At 45.8% G+C, this 13,900-nt stretch overlaps 1 protein-coding gene across 8 annotated transcripts in view; it reads right to left on the bottom strand.

Annotated features, from left to right (window-relative positions):
* Rora (RAR related orphan receptor A) overlaps nucleotides 1–13,900 on the bottom strand; it is a 734,084-nt gene that overhangs the window by 48,062 nt on the left and 672,122 nt on the right. Inside the window, exon 1 of one of the 8 annotated variants that reach the window (XM_085844761.1) lies at nucleotides 8,002–8,093. The exons of the other annotated variants lie outside the window; for them this stretch is intronic. The gene's annotated coding sequence lies outside the window, so the exon portion shown is untranslated. Of the gene's footprint in view, nucleotides 1–8,001; nucleotides 8,094–13,900 lie in introns of those variants that run through there. 8 annotated transcript variants of the gene reach the window in all.

Here is a 13,900-nt window from a genome sequence, read left to right as displayed (position 1 = left end):
ATCTTTTTTGAGATCACCTTTCCTCTACACACCGGGCTCTCCTTACCACCGTCAGCAAGAACACTCACACCACATTTAGGTTAAGTCTTTTTTTTTTTTCCCTTCCAGCCGAGGGCAGAGGGTCAGCTGCTTGCTGTCGTCATTCAGAATCTGTTTCTTCACAACAGCGAGAAGAGTGTTTGGAATGACTAAACCCAATCTGGAAATCCCATCTAGCTTGTGCTCAACCAGAACCATCAGAACGACTCTCGTGCCTTTCAGGCCACAGTCTTACCTAGTCCAATTACAGCCTAGTCCTCACACCCAAGCTCAAGAAGAAACCCTCCATTTTACAGCTCCCCCTTCTTCCTACCCGTCTGTATAGAGAACAAGCTAGATCCATTTTATAATCGTGGTATTCCAGTTGGAAGCGTCGTAAGGGATGGCCATATATAACTCTATGAAAAGAACATACCAGATGATTCAACTCCACAAGTAAACAGAGGGGGAAACAAATCTGTGGACATAGAAATGGGTTTTTACAGTAACTGGGCTGTTTTAAGTCTATTTGCCCTATGTTTTCTGAGTGTCGCCCCTGGTGTCCTTGGCACTCAGCACCACCGTGCCCTGAGTACATACTTCAGTCTGTCTGCCTCAGGCAACTCCAGAAAAGGCCAGAGTCTCCTGCCTGAAAAGTCAACCATTTATTGCTAATTCCAGTTGCCCACATTCCATGGCCTCCTCTGGCCCAAACCAGATGAAGTAAGATGTGTGGAACTGGGTCAAAGTCACCAGAATTCAGGTTAAGTCTCACAAGCGTACCCGGCGAAGAAGCCTGTTGTTTCTTTCCATGACCCTGAGTGGTTTTGGAAGAGCAGTGGTTGCCCCTTGCCCAGCCGATGATGTCAGTAAGGAAATATGCTCCAACCAAATAAACTGTGGATTCATGACGAAAAATGGGGGGAAAACATGTAATTTTAAACCTTGTGAATGCATTCCCTCCCTCCACATTGAGCCACAGGAGACCAGAAATGCAATATTCAACACTTTCCTGATCATGGAGCCCAGAACCACTAGAGCTAAGCTTTGAGGGCCACAGATTGTGAACAGGTGAGGATGAAGAGAGGATGATCGAAGGCCTGTGCTCCACCTGTGCTCCACCTCCGCACTGTCTTCCCATTACTCCTAGGGGAACGGAACTTTGTGTGATAGACGAGTCTGGTTTTTGTTGTGTTTTTTGTTTTTTTGTTTTTTTGTTTTTAACCCCACAAGCAAGAATTTTGGCTTGCTAGTGGCAGAAGTGCAGATTTTAAGCTTTGTAAGATCATGGGCTGGGGATGTAGCTTAGTTAGCAGGATGTTTGCCTAGAATGCATGAAGCTCTGGGTTCCATCCCCAGTGTTACATAAAGCGGGTGTGGTGGGACATTCTTGTAAGCCTTGTAAGCACTTGGGAGGTGGAGGCAGGGGGATCAGGGGATCAGCAGTTCAAGGTTATTCTCAAGCAAGTTCAAAGCCAGCTGGGCTATGTAAGACCCTGTCTCAATAAAAAGACTATAAGACCATAAACTCTTGAATAACAAATTTCACCAGTTCTCCAGGAAATCCAACTTCTAGGACACAGTCAATAACATTTGAATACTAGATCTGACAAATTCAAATGCATCAGAGATGTCTTCCTTGATTATAACCCAACAGTGATTTTCCTTCTCTCCCCCCTTCCCTCTTTCCCTTTCTCCTTTCCTCCCTCCCTCCCTTATTTTGAGCCAACAGGGTCTCACTTTGCAGCCTTGGCTGGCCTGAACTCACTATTGTAGACTAGGCTGGTCTCAAACTGATATTGATCTGCTTGCCTCTGCCTGCCCAGTGCTGGGATTAAAGGTGTGCACCAAGATGCCAACCGTTCAATGGTGTTTCTTAATGGAGTACTACTCAGCTATTAAAAAGAATGAATTTATGAAATTCCTAGCCAAATGGATGGACCTGGAGGGCATCATCTTGAGTGAGGTAACACAATCACAAAGGAACTCACACAATATGTATTCACTGATAAGTGGATATTAGCCCAAAACTTAGGATACCCAAGATACAAGATACAATTTGCTAAACGCATGAAACTCAAGAAGAATGAAGACCAAAGTGTGGACACTATGCCCCTTCTTAGAATTGGGAACAAAACACCCATGGAAGGTGTTACACAGACAAAATTTGGAGCTGTGATGAAAGGATGGACCATCTAGAGACTGCCATATCCAGGGATCCATCTCATAATCAGCTTCCAAACGCTGACACCATTGCATACACTAGCAAGATTTTGGTGAAAGGACCCAGATATAGCTGTTTCTTGTGAGACTATGCCAAGGCCTAGCAAACACAGAAGTGGATGCTCACAGAAGTGATGGATTATAGGGCTCCCAATGGAGAAGCTAGAGAAAGTACCCAAGGAGTTAAAGGGATATGCAACCCTATAGGGGGAACAACATGATGAACTAACCAGTACCCCGGAGCTCTTGTCTCTAGCTGCATATGTATCGAAAGATGGCCTAGTCGGCCATCACTGGAAAGAGAGGCCCATTGGACTTGCAAACTTTATATGCCCCAATACAGGGGAATGCCAGGGCCAAAAGAATGGGAATGGGTGGGTAGGGAAGTGGGGGGGGGGTATGGGGGACTTTTGGGATAGCATTGGAAATGTAATTGAGGAAAATACGTAATAAAAAATATTAAAAATTAAAAAAAAAAAGTTCCCCTTCACCGTGCTGTTTTAAGGCAACCAGTATAGCCAGGCATGGGAATAATCAGGAAAAACGACAGAGCCCTCTCTATCCCATGTCTGAATACACGCTTGGAAAACTTGGACAGAGAGACAGTTCCATTGTTAACTGTAAAACCCACATCAAGGAGAAAATGAATAGCAAGAGTGGCCAAAAGTTCAAGTCTCGTCGCTTCTTTCACCAATCTTCGGGGTGGGGGTGGGGGGCAGAAACTGCTGGCTGTTTCTTTGGCTGGTAAGAGAAATAGAGGAAAAGACAGCAGAGTTTGGAGGCAGGGTTTGGTACTGGTGAGACCCAAGAGAGTGACTGCTCTCGGCCAGGCGGAGGAGCTGTCAGCTCCATTTTAGGAAGTGCTGACAGCTGAGTATGAAGTCACATGCCATAACATCTTATAAATGTCACTTTTTTTTTTCCTAGTAAAAAGAACTGTATGACTTGGAGCTCCGTGTGTATGGTTTGTGCCTGTGCACACATCTGCGTGTGTGTGTGTGTGTGTGTGGGGAGGGAGGGCAGGAGTGAGCTCACCCCCGGGCTCACCCACTTCCTCTGAGGCAGTGTTTTTCCCTGAACCTGGCTGGAGCTCACCTGTTTGGTTAGATTAGCTGGCCTACAAGCCTCAGGGATCCTCCTGACTCTGCTTCCCCAGTGCTGGAGTTACAGGGGCAGTGCTACTACTACGCCTGGCAATCTTAGGTGGGAGGCTGGACTGACCTCAGCTCCTCCAGGGCAAGTATTCTACTGAGCAAACCCCTCCATCAGCCTTCAGCTGTTTTTATTTAAGTCCCGAACAGGAGCGAGGCGGGAACGCAATGGCCAGGTGGAGACATTAAGTTAAGGCCAAGGACACTGCCCTACATCAGGTGTTCCTCTTACCTGTGACAAACATTTCAGATGACACCTGGCCATCCTGCACATGTGCCTGCCTATCGAATATTAAGCCATGTGGGTATTTGTCATTGAAGATATCTTGAGTGAGTGTGACATAGTCACTCAGAAGTGACTTGTAATTTGCAGTGAAAGTGTGCCATCTGCATACTTTGGTGCTTCAGGATGTTGAGAGTTAGAATATGCTTTACTGCCCATTGCAGCACTTTCCACACAGGATGGAAACACATCTGATTGCTAACAGCTGCCGGGGGTGCAGCGTACTATCATAGCCAAAGCTCTGAACAGCAAATCTTTCAAAGCCAAAGGCTGCTGCCATCTTGTTTCACTATATGCATGCACCTGTACATGTGTGCATACACACACACACACACACAGACACTCATACCTTCCCAACACACAAATGCACACTGCATCTACCACATGCAATATTGTGCCTATTTACCACACACACAACACAGGTGCACCCCTGCCACACACACCCCTACACATAAATGCATCTAGCTGTAAGTCTCATTACCCTATGCTGGGCAGCACTGCCAGGGACATGAACTGGGCACCAAGAACCCACTAAAACAGTTCACCTTATAATACTAACTTCACTCCAGATTAAACTCCAGCTTCCCTGAGTGTAAATGTGTGATAAACGTGGAAATTATTTTTAGAGGAGAAGAAGGTAAAGTATTGAGTTTTCAATTCATGAACTCTATCTACAGCCTGAGGTTGAGTCTCTGTCCCACTCCTTCCTAGCTCTGTGAACCTGAGCACTTCATTAAGTCCATATGTGTTCCCTCATGTATAAAGAATTTCTATGTCATTATCATGGTATATAGAGGCAAAGGGTCCTGCACACAGCAAGTGCTCTAGGCGGTCATTTCTTTCTGGATGTAGCAGCTTTATTGGGATGGCATAGATCTAACCCAAGAAATAACCATCAACAGGCACAAAAAGCATCAAAAGAAACCAATGCTTCTTTCTAGAGCGAGGCCACAGCAGAGATGGCATCCTGGAGAAGTGCTGAGAGAAGAGGAAGTGGGGAGAGGCCCCACACACCAGCACATTGTGGTCAAGTTGAAGAAAGACTGACCTGCAGGGTAGGAGGCACTCACAGGTCCCTGTGACCCGAGAACCACGGAGCAGACACTTGGGCTAGGGAGTGCTCGTCTTCCCCCCAGGGCTTGGCCTCTACTTTGGTCTTTAGCTCCACAGCTTTGGACTAGACAAGCAGCTGGATTATAAAGTGAGCCATCTTATCTCCCTAACCACAGGGATGTCTTTCCGTGGTGAAAGACTAGCAGGCATCACCAATGAGGGAAAGTGGCAGTGGAAGAGTGTATGTAGAAAGAATGTGACCAAGTTCATTGTGTTTTGGCTTAGAAAGGGAATACTTGGAGATGTTCACTTCAAGTCTTGCAAAGAACTAGAACATTGTTTCTATATAACCAGGCCCTCTTGTCTTGCCTATTTTCTCCTTTTATGTATATGTGCATTTCTTTTTCTTTTTTCTCTTTCTTTCTCTCTCTCTCTCTTTCTTTCTTTGACAGGGTTTCTCTGTGTAGCCCTGGCTGTCCTGGAACTAACTCTGTAGACCAGGCTGGCCTCGAACTCAGAAATCTGCCTGCCTCTGCCTCCCAAGTGCTGGGATTAAAGGCGTGCACCACCAATGCCCGGCATATGTGCACTTCTATGTGCAGGGCAGAGGACAACCTTGACTGTTATTCCTCAGGGACAGTCAGTCCACTTTTTTGTCTATTTGTTTTGTTTTGAGACAGGGTCTCTCTGTGGCCTGGAAATTAACAAGGAGGCTAGGCTTAGCTGGCCAGTGAACCACAGGGATCCTCCTGTTATCTGCCACTCTTACATTGGGATTAAAAGGAAAATGTCACCATGCCTGCCTTTTTAAAATGTGAATTCTGGGAATCAAGTTTAGGTTCTCCAGCTTCTAAGGGTGGAACTATCTCCGTAGCCTTCTCTTGCCTTATTTACAAAATACTTACTGCTATCAGTTAGTCCTTTAATACCACCTCCTGCTATGGTAGGAGACACGGGGCAAATGCAAGGCTAAGGCAGTGTTGATGGAAAAAGAAAAAAAAATGAATTTGTGTGTCTTTCGGAAGTAAACAATTGCAAATGAAAGTGCTATACCAGGAACTTGCTCAGATTTTTGTCTCTGCCCCAGGCTTTAAATCAGTAGAGACAGCACCCACTGTGGGCCACATTAGTGGTATAAGCCCACCCCCACCAATGCCATCTACAGAGAATCTTAGGGTCTCAAGCTGCAGTGTATTCACCCACAAATACCTTAGGAAGAACAAGGCCAGCCAGTCCATAGAAATAATGTCCAAGTGTAGCTTCACTATAGCCTGAACCTCTAGACCAGAGCCTTTCCTCAGATGCTGAGAGGCCAACACCCAGTGTGGTGACTATGGGCAGCCCCGACTTCCAGGAAAACCAATTCAACTACTCACTGTGCTGTGCCCTGGTTATTTGCTGTTATTCAAAGAGATCCAATACCATCAACGCAAACAATTCCAAGAAATGGAGTTCAAGAAGGGTTAATGCCCAGAGAAGGAGTCATTTGAATAAGTGTATACTGTCCAAGTTCAAATTCTTAGTGGGATGGGAGTTTTTTCTGACACCTAACCTTTGGTATGTTAGCTATAAATTTCAGTCATGCCTTCAGCAGTCTCACCAATCACAGGAAGTGTGGCTATCACCTACTCTGAATGAAAAGTCATTTAAAACATCCCAGATGTGAAAGTCGGAGAGATACTTGCTTGGAGGAGAAAAGGGTACACAGATGAAATGTGAAGGGGTGTGAATGGGATGAGAGAGAGCAATGGGGTGAATATGATCACTCTGTGTGTATGTGTAACTGTCAAACAATAAAGGAAACATTTTAGAAAAGAAAAAAAAATGTCACTCAAAAGATGTCACAGGGTAAAGTTTAAACCGTCCCCAGCCTCCAAACTAAATACACACATTTGGATTAAAGCCAACATTCCGTTCCTGGGATCAGCTTTTAGAGATGTCTGTTTGACAAAGTCAACTGACAGTTTTGCTCTGGAACTTAGCACAGCTGGTAGCAAAGTAGGTAATTCATCAGAAACACCCATCTGTGTCTATTGCAGACACTTCCCAAGAGCACATCACTGCACCCTGAAAAGAAGACCACCGGGGCCTACAAAAGTAAGGACTGCTAAGCCTTTGGGCAGAGCGGTCCTTTCAGAGCAAAGCTTTTGCTCTTCTCTTTCCTTCTCATTGGCTTTTTCAAATTTGCACACTGCTAATTAATTTATCAGTGCACCTCCCCTACCTCCTCAGGGTCTCAGGTAGCCCAGGCTGGCTTCAAACTTGCTCTATAGCAGAGGATGCCTTTGAACTCTTGGTCCCTGATATCTAACTCCACCTCCTGCACGGTGTGGTTACATATGCCATTATGCCTGAGATCACACCTGGCTCTTCATGCATGTCAGGCAGGCATTGTGCCGACGGGGCTCCAGCTCCAGCTCAGTTACAAATATTCTCTGAGAATGACTCTCAAACCAAGGCCCAGGGCCAAACACCCTATGCTTCTAAAGGTGTGGAAGGAGGGAGACTCACAGCAATGACTTCAAATGTGGGGTTGTTACAATGGACCATCTCAGTAGCTTATAAAGGGACCTAAAGGCAGCAGCTGAGATGGGGAAGACCATTTTTTCTTCTTCTTGATGGTGGTGAGCAGTTTGCCTTAGGCTAACCTGAATAACTGGGTCAAGGGTTTGTGGGACCCTTGACATCACCACACACCAGAGCTCCTAAGCTATCTGCTAACCTGACAGGTAGCTGCCATCTCTGTCACTGTTAGGACACCACAGCCCACGTTCAATTGAAATAGTAACAATGACAAAAATGTGGAGCAAGGACTCCAGGGCTCGCTTAACAAAGTCCACAAGCTAGGGAGTTATTAACTAGTGGATGAATTGGATTCGGTATCAAGTGTCATTTGAATTAATGTGGGTTGTGTCTACCGAGGAAACAGCTGCTAAACTGGGGGAGATTAGTCACAAATTCTTTAACCGTGTGTCGAAATGGCCAGTGGGCCTTAGGGTTTGAGCTCACAAGTGGCAGCCCCAAGAAGAACTTTTCCAGGCATACTGTCATTTGTCCCAGTCCAAATGTGGCCATTTTTCCTTTTCTGCAAGCAAGCTCAAAAAATATCCCTAGAAAAAAGGCAGAGCGATGGAAAATAGTATAGTTCCTGTGAATACTCTTCAGTGGCATCTTTACACCATAAAAAAGGATTCCTCCCCTTGGCCTTGCCCCCCGCCCCCACCTCCACTGCTCCGTTTCTAAAGACAAGGTCTCGTTGTGCCTCTGGCTCACCTTGAACTCTATGAATCAAAGAGAGGTCCCGACCTCCTGATCTTCTAGCTTCTGCTTCCGAGTGCTAGGATTTCAGGCATGGGCTACCAAAGGCATGAAGCTTTAGATGGCCCATTTGAATCTCTCTAAGCATACCTACACGTAAGGAGGGGTAGAGCCATGACAGTTCGACAGAACCTCCATATTAGTTATGGCTGAGCTTTCCAAACCCCCACCACCCGGTACATCCTTCCTCTGATCCCATGGTTGTGTAACGCAGCTTGGCTCCTCCTGGAAACAGCTCAGCATGACTACAGTGACAGTCCCAAGCTCCCCTGTGAGCAAATGTTTCACCTTGGGGATTTTTGGAATGGCAGGTGAAGTGAGAACCCTCCCGAGATAAGTTTGTCACTGAGAGTCACCATTCCAGGTCATTCTGGGCAGGAGTTCCTCTCTTTGTCTCCTTGAGTCCGCTGGACAGTGTTAGGAGAGCAATGATTCTGACACACTCTAACATGTATAGGATGCAGAACAGGGAACCTGGAAGGCTAACAAGAATCTCATGGCTATAGATGCCCCTAGGTTACAGCAGGCAGGCGAGCCACCTATGAACACCTTCATCATTCACTCCCTTGATTTTCTGGAAGAAGAAAATGAGGGTTCCCTATTCTCTTCCACAGAGATCACTGGCACGGTCTTCCACACCAAAATGAGGACTGGTCTTTAATACACTCATGCTGACATCACAGAACACTTCGAAATCTTTCTTTTGTAAATGCTGAGTGCCGACCAGAGGAGAAGGACATTGCTGGCTCCTTTCTGGCCCTCCCTCCCCACCCCTGGAAAGGAAAGGAGCCTGGGACTTTTTTGGTGGTTGATGTTAATTTTTTCAGGGCATTAATGACTGGGTGTTCTAGACCATCATGTCCTTTTGCAGAAGGAGCACAGCCACTATGAAGAAAAGACCGAGACATTGCAGGAGGCGGAGGCAACTCCAGAAAGGATTGCTCACAAATGTTTTGGCAATGCCGCCATTGTTGGCACAGATGTTTGGCTGTCCTAGCTGATTGACTGGTTTGAAGGGACAAAGTTCATGGGCAGGGATGCTTCCTGGTACATTTGTTAAAATACAATCAGCCCTGTCTCCCAATAACACCCAAAACTTAGAATGAGACCCTGCGTCATATTTTCCCCCCTCCTGACAATACTGTTCAATGAGGGCCGACTTGGTGGAAATTCTGATTTTGTTACCCAGTGCCACTGATTAAAAGACACTTTCTGATGTCATGCCTTGAAATAAACCAACTTGTTTGCTGAAACTACCTACACACAAATTAGAAAATTATATGACAGCCAGTTTCTACAGCCTGCAGCCGGGGACATAGGTTATTACGACAAGCAGACGTCGGCAGGGTTTCTGGTTTCGCAGTAAAAGAAGATGACTTGAAAGGACTCAGTGGTTTTGATGTTCTTCTGAAATGAAAACCCTTCACGAGGGCATAGCATTGGGCTGTCATTAATGTCAGCCATGCGAAGACACTGTCTCCATGGGAGCTACAGTCATCTCCCAGCTGAGACCTCAACTTTCCACTTGCTGGCTCTCGGGGTCCTGTGCTAGCACTTCTCCAGAGACTCAGAGCAATTCATTATAAGCACACACACACACACACACACACACACACACACACACACACACACACACAGAGAGAGAGAGAGAGAGAGAGAGAGAGAGAGAGATGAAAACAGAAAGACATAGAGACAAACACATACAGAGAGAACATGCATGCTATTTTTCCTTCTTCTACTCCTTGTCTATAACAAAACCATCAGGGAACAGGCAAAACATAGTGAATATTTGCTGTAATTTTGGGAGTTTTAACAGTAGAAGAACAAGCGATCAAAAATGTAGTAGAGAGCACCTTTCAATTTTCCAAGATACAGCGTATCTTCATACCCCTTCTTACAGTGATGGAAGAACTCAGATCCCAGCAACCATGTAATGTTTCACTGTGGGCTCATGCATGCCTGGCACCCTGGCTAGTTTTATGTTAACTTAATATACGTTAGAGAAAGCAGGCTGAGCAAGCTGTGGTGAACAAACCAGTAAGCAGCACCCCTCCATGGCTTCTGCATCAGCCCCTGACTTTAGTTCCTGCCTTGTTTAGCTCCTGTCCTGACTTCCTTTGATGATTACCAGTGATGTGGAAGTGTAAACCAAATAAAACCTTTCCCTACCAACTTGCTTTTTGGTGGTCATGTTTCATTACAGCAATAGAAACCCTAATTAAGACACCTGTAATCCCAGCACCAAAGGGGATGGAGACAGGAGGATGGCTGGGCTTGCTAGGCCACCAGCTGGAAAAAAGAATGTGAGCTCCAGAATCAGAGAGCAAAGGAAAGGGTAAAAGGTCAGGGAGCAATAGAGGAAAATACCTACTACCCTCCTATGGCTTCACCAACTACATGAGTGTGCACAATTGAACACACACACACACACACACACACACACACACCACCACCACCACCACCACCACCACCCTTTTCTTGACTCTTTAGTGAAAGCAACTTAAAAGAGGCAAAAAGATGTCCCAAGATTCTCCAGCTGGAGTGGCACTGGCATGGTACCACCACACACATCTGCTTGCTCGTCTGCCATAATTGTCTCCCATCATCCTCATGTCATAAAACCCAGATGAATAGACTCAGATCACCCAGGAGGAGGGGGGCAGAGATTGGGTTTGCCTGGTGTTTACGTGAACCTTGGAAGCCACAGGGCCTCAATTTGGAGGGCAAGAAACACAGGACTGCTCATAAGCAGTGCTTCACAGTGGTGAAGTTAGGGGGAGACTATGAGCTTTGGACATCAGTTAGAACAGCTGGGGAATGGGCGGAGTTACCGGGAGAAGAGATACTTAGAAAAGAGAAAGTGAAGCCCACACTGAAATGGGCATCCTATCTATCCCCCGTCCATCTCGTTCCTCTCTACAGCACACTGCAGACACATCCAGAGACTCAGAAGTGCTGCCTGTCCTTTAAAGTCTCCTTTAATATCTGTCCTCAGGTGCACACAAACTCAAAACCCAGAGATATCCATGGCCCTCTCACCACATGTCTTCTGTGACTACCTGGATTCATTCTTGATGGCATTTATCACCTCTGGAAGGCTGTGAGCTGTCACTGGGGGCTTAGATTGTCAGTTGTTCAGTGTGGAGACCTGTCTTTCTTCTTCATGGTACATATTAGTGCTTTGCTCAGTGCCTAACACATAGAAGTGCCCAAAGCAAGGGAGGAGTTAGTGAATCCCACCAACTGCTCCCTACTTATGAGTGTGCCGACTCCAGAGGGGAAAGAAAAGGCCACTATAGACATCCAAGGGTACTGCCAGGCAGATCCTTCTTGCACAGACAGGAAGAATCAAAAGTGTCCCTAACTTCCCAGGCAAGCCTCTCTTCTGGATAGCATTATTCATTTTAGCCAGCAGCCCAAAGAGGCAAAAGGGTTTCATAGGACCAGAAGAAAGCCTAACAAGAGAGCTGGAAATATAGTTCAGCAACTAAGAGTACTTACACAAGTGTGAGGACCAGAGTTCAGGTCCCATCACCTATGTAGCAAGCCAGGTGCCTAATGTACAGCTGTAGCCCGGCTCTCAGAGGGGTGGAGACCTAAGATCTTTGGGGCTTGCTCTCTTCCAGCCCAGCTCCAGATTCAGGAGCAGACCCTGCCCCGAGGGCATAGATGGAGAGGGACAGAGTGAGGCACTTGCTACAACCTCTGGCCTCCACACCCGCACACAGGCATGCACATTTACACATGCATGTGCACGCACTCACACAGACACACAATAAATAAATCTTTCTTAAAAGACTGGGGAGAAGAAATGGGCTCAGTAGTTCAAGAGTGCTCGCTGCTCTTTCAGCGGGTTGCAGTTCAGTTTCCCGCACCCACATCTTGTAGCTCACAACTAGCTATGATGCCAGCTCCAGGGGACTGAGAGCCCTCGTCTGGCCACACCCAGATATTTATAAAAATTTTATAAAATTTATAAGTTAAAAAAAAATGATTAGAAAGTTGGGAATAAGGTGGGGCTTGCATGATAAGGAAGGTTCTAACTATTCTTCTGACATCTGGGGTCTGGGCAGGTGCCCCATGTATACCATGAGTTTAAAAAGGGTACCCTTAGAAAGGGAGGGGAGCCTAGGTTCCGGGCTAAATTTATGACTTATGATCATACTTGTGTTATTTAACCTTTCCCATGCCTACTCCTTAACTGGTGTGATAGAGCTAACAGAAGTTACTTGACAGGGCTATAAGACTCAAATGCCTGGTGTACAGTGGGAACGACCATCGCTTCCACGATGTGAGCTATCAGTATTTTTGTCTGCTCTCAGATTAGACTCCATAATCAACGTTAATCTCCATCTGCTTTCCTGAACTAGGAATTACTGCTTAATCCCAGGATTACTCAAAGGTCAAGACGGCAAGTGGGTTTCAGCTCATCTTTCCAAGTTGGGTGGATTTCCAGAAGGTGCTGGTTAAGAGGCACTGTGCTGCAATTGATTATCATGTCTGTCAAGGGTGTGGAGCCAGGGTTCTAATATCAGAATATGTAAGTCTCTGGGATGAGTGTGTGTGTGTGTGTGTGTGTGTATGTCTGCCAGGGTTCTAATATCAGAATATGTAAGTCTCTGGGATGAGCATGTGTGTGTGTATGTGTGTGTGTGTATATGTATCTGCATATATATATATATATATATATATATATATATATATATAGTATATGGAAAGAGAGAGGGAGAGGAAGATGGGGAGAGAGAGGGAGAGAGGGGAGGGGAGAGAGAGAGGGAGGATAGCCCTGAAGTCATGTGGCTTGGGTTCTAATTTCAGCCTACAGGTAACTGGTGAAGGGGCCTGTGATCGGCCAGCTCTGAGCATGCCACTTTGGCATGAGGATTATTTTGAGCTGGAAGCCAGTAAACACAGAAGATAGAGGAAAAAAAAAACCCTCCCCCCAGGTAGCACACACAGGCTCCTCTTGGTGAAGGCACCCCCCCCTCTGCAAGCTCCTTCCAGGTAGAGGGGAAGCTTTGACTAAAGAGCTGCAAACACAGGCCTCACTGAAACAGCCTTATTTCCCTTCATTCTCTAGACTCCCCACAATCCACTGCTCTGATCATCTTGGAGCCAGGTTCTCCCGTGTCTTGTCATCTCTCTGCCAGTTGACCACCATCATTAAAATAGGGATCGAGCCTCCAGGTCTGAGGATACCTTTGGACTTTCACCTCTCTTTCACTTCATTCCAGATGCCCACATGTCCCTTTCTACTACAAATGCAGATTTATCAGAGATGTCTTTGTCTTTTGAGTCCAGTCTTTTCTAATCAATTTTCTAGAAACAGACATTGAATGTAAGAGGGCAGGGGACAGGTACTGGCTTATTTTTTTTCCTAGTTGAAGATGTTACCTAGTTTTTTGTTTTGTTTTTTGTTTGTTTGTTTGTTTGTTTTTAAAGCAAGAAACTTCTACTCCATGAAGTCAGTCCTTACTTAAACCCTATGATTTACGAATACTGACTTAAAAAGACAACAAAAACCCTGCAAGTTAAATAATAGAGAAGACAGATTCAGATCCAGGATATAAAGTCGTTGAAGAGCAGAAACCTGCCATACACGAGAGTCAGAATCCAGCGCTCTCTGTCCTCATTCAAAGAACCTGACTGTTCCTATCAGTGACGAATATATTTGAAAGGAGAAGAAATGACAGCATTTTTGGCACGAAGAGAAACCATCCAACGCGGAGTGAATCTCCTAAGAAAGACAAGGCTGTTGTGAATGCAACAGCTCTTTAATAACCCAGGCACCATTTAAAAATAGCTGGAATTAATTACAGGGCTAATGACCCATTGAAAGGCTTATTTAAATACC

This window comes from Mus caroli, unplaced genomic scaffold (genome assembly GCF_978045245.1).
Source record: "Mus caroli unplaced genomic scaffold, Mus_caroli_1 scaffold_11, whole genome shotgun sequence".
NCBI lineage: Eukaryota > Metazoa > Chordata > Mammalia > Rodentia > Muridae > Mus > Mus caroli.
This window is presented reverse-complemented; position numbering and strand designations above follow the sequence as displayed.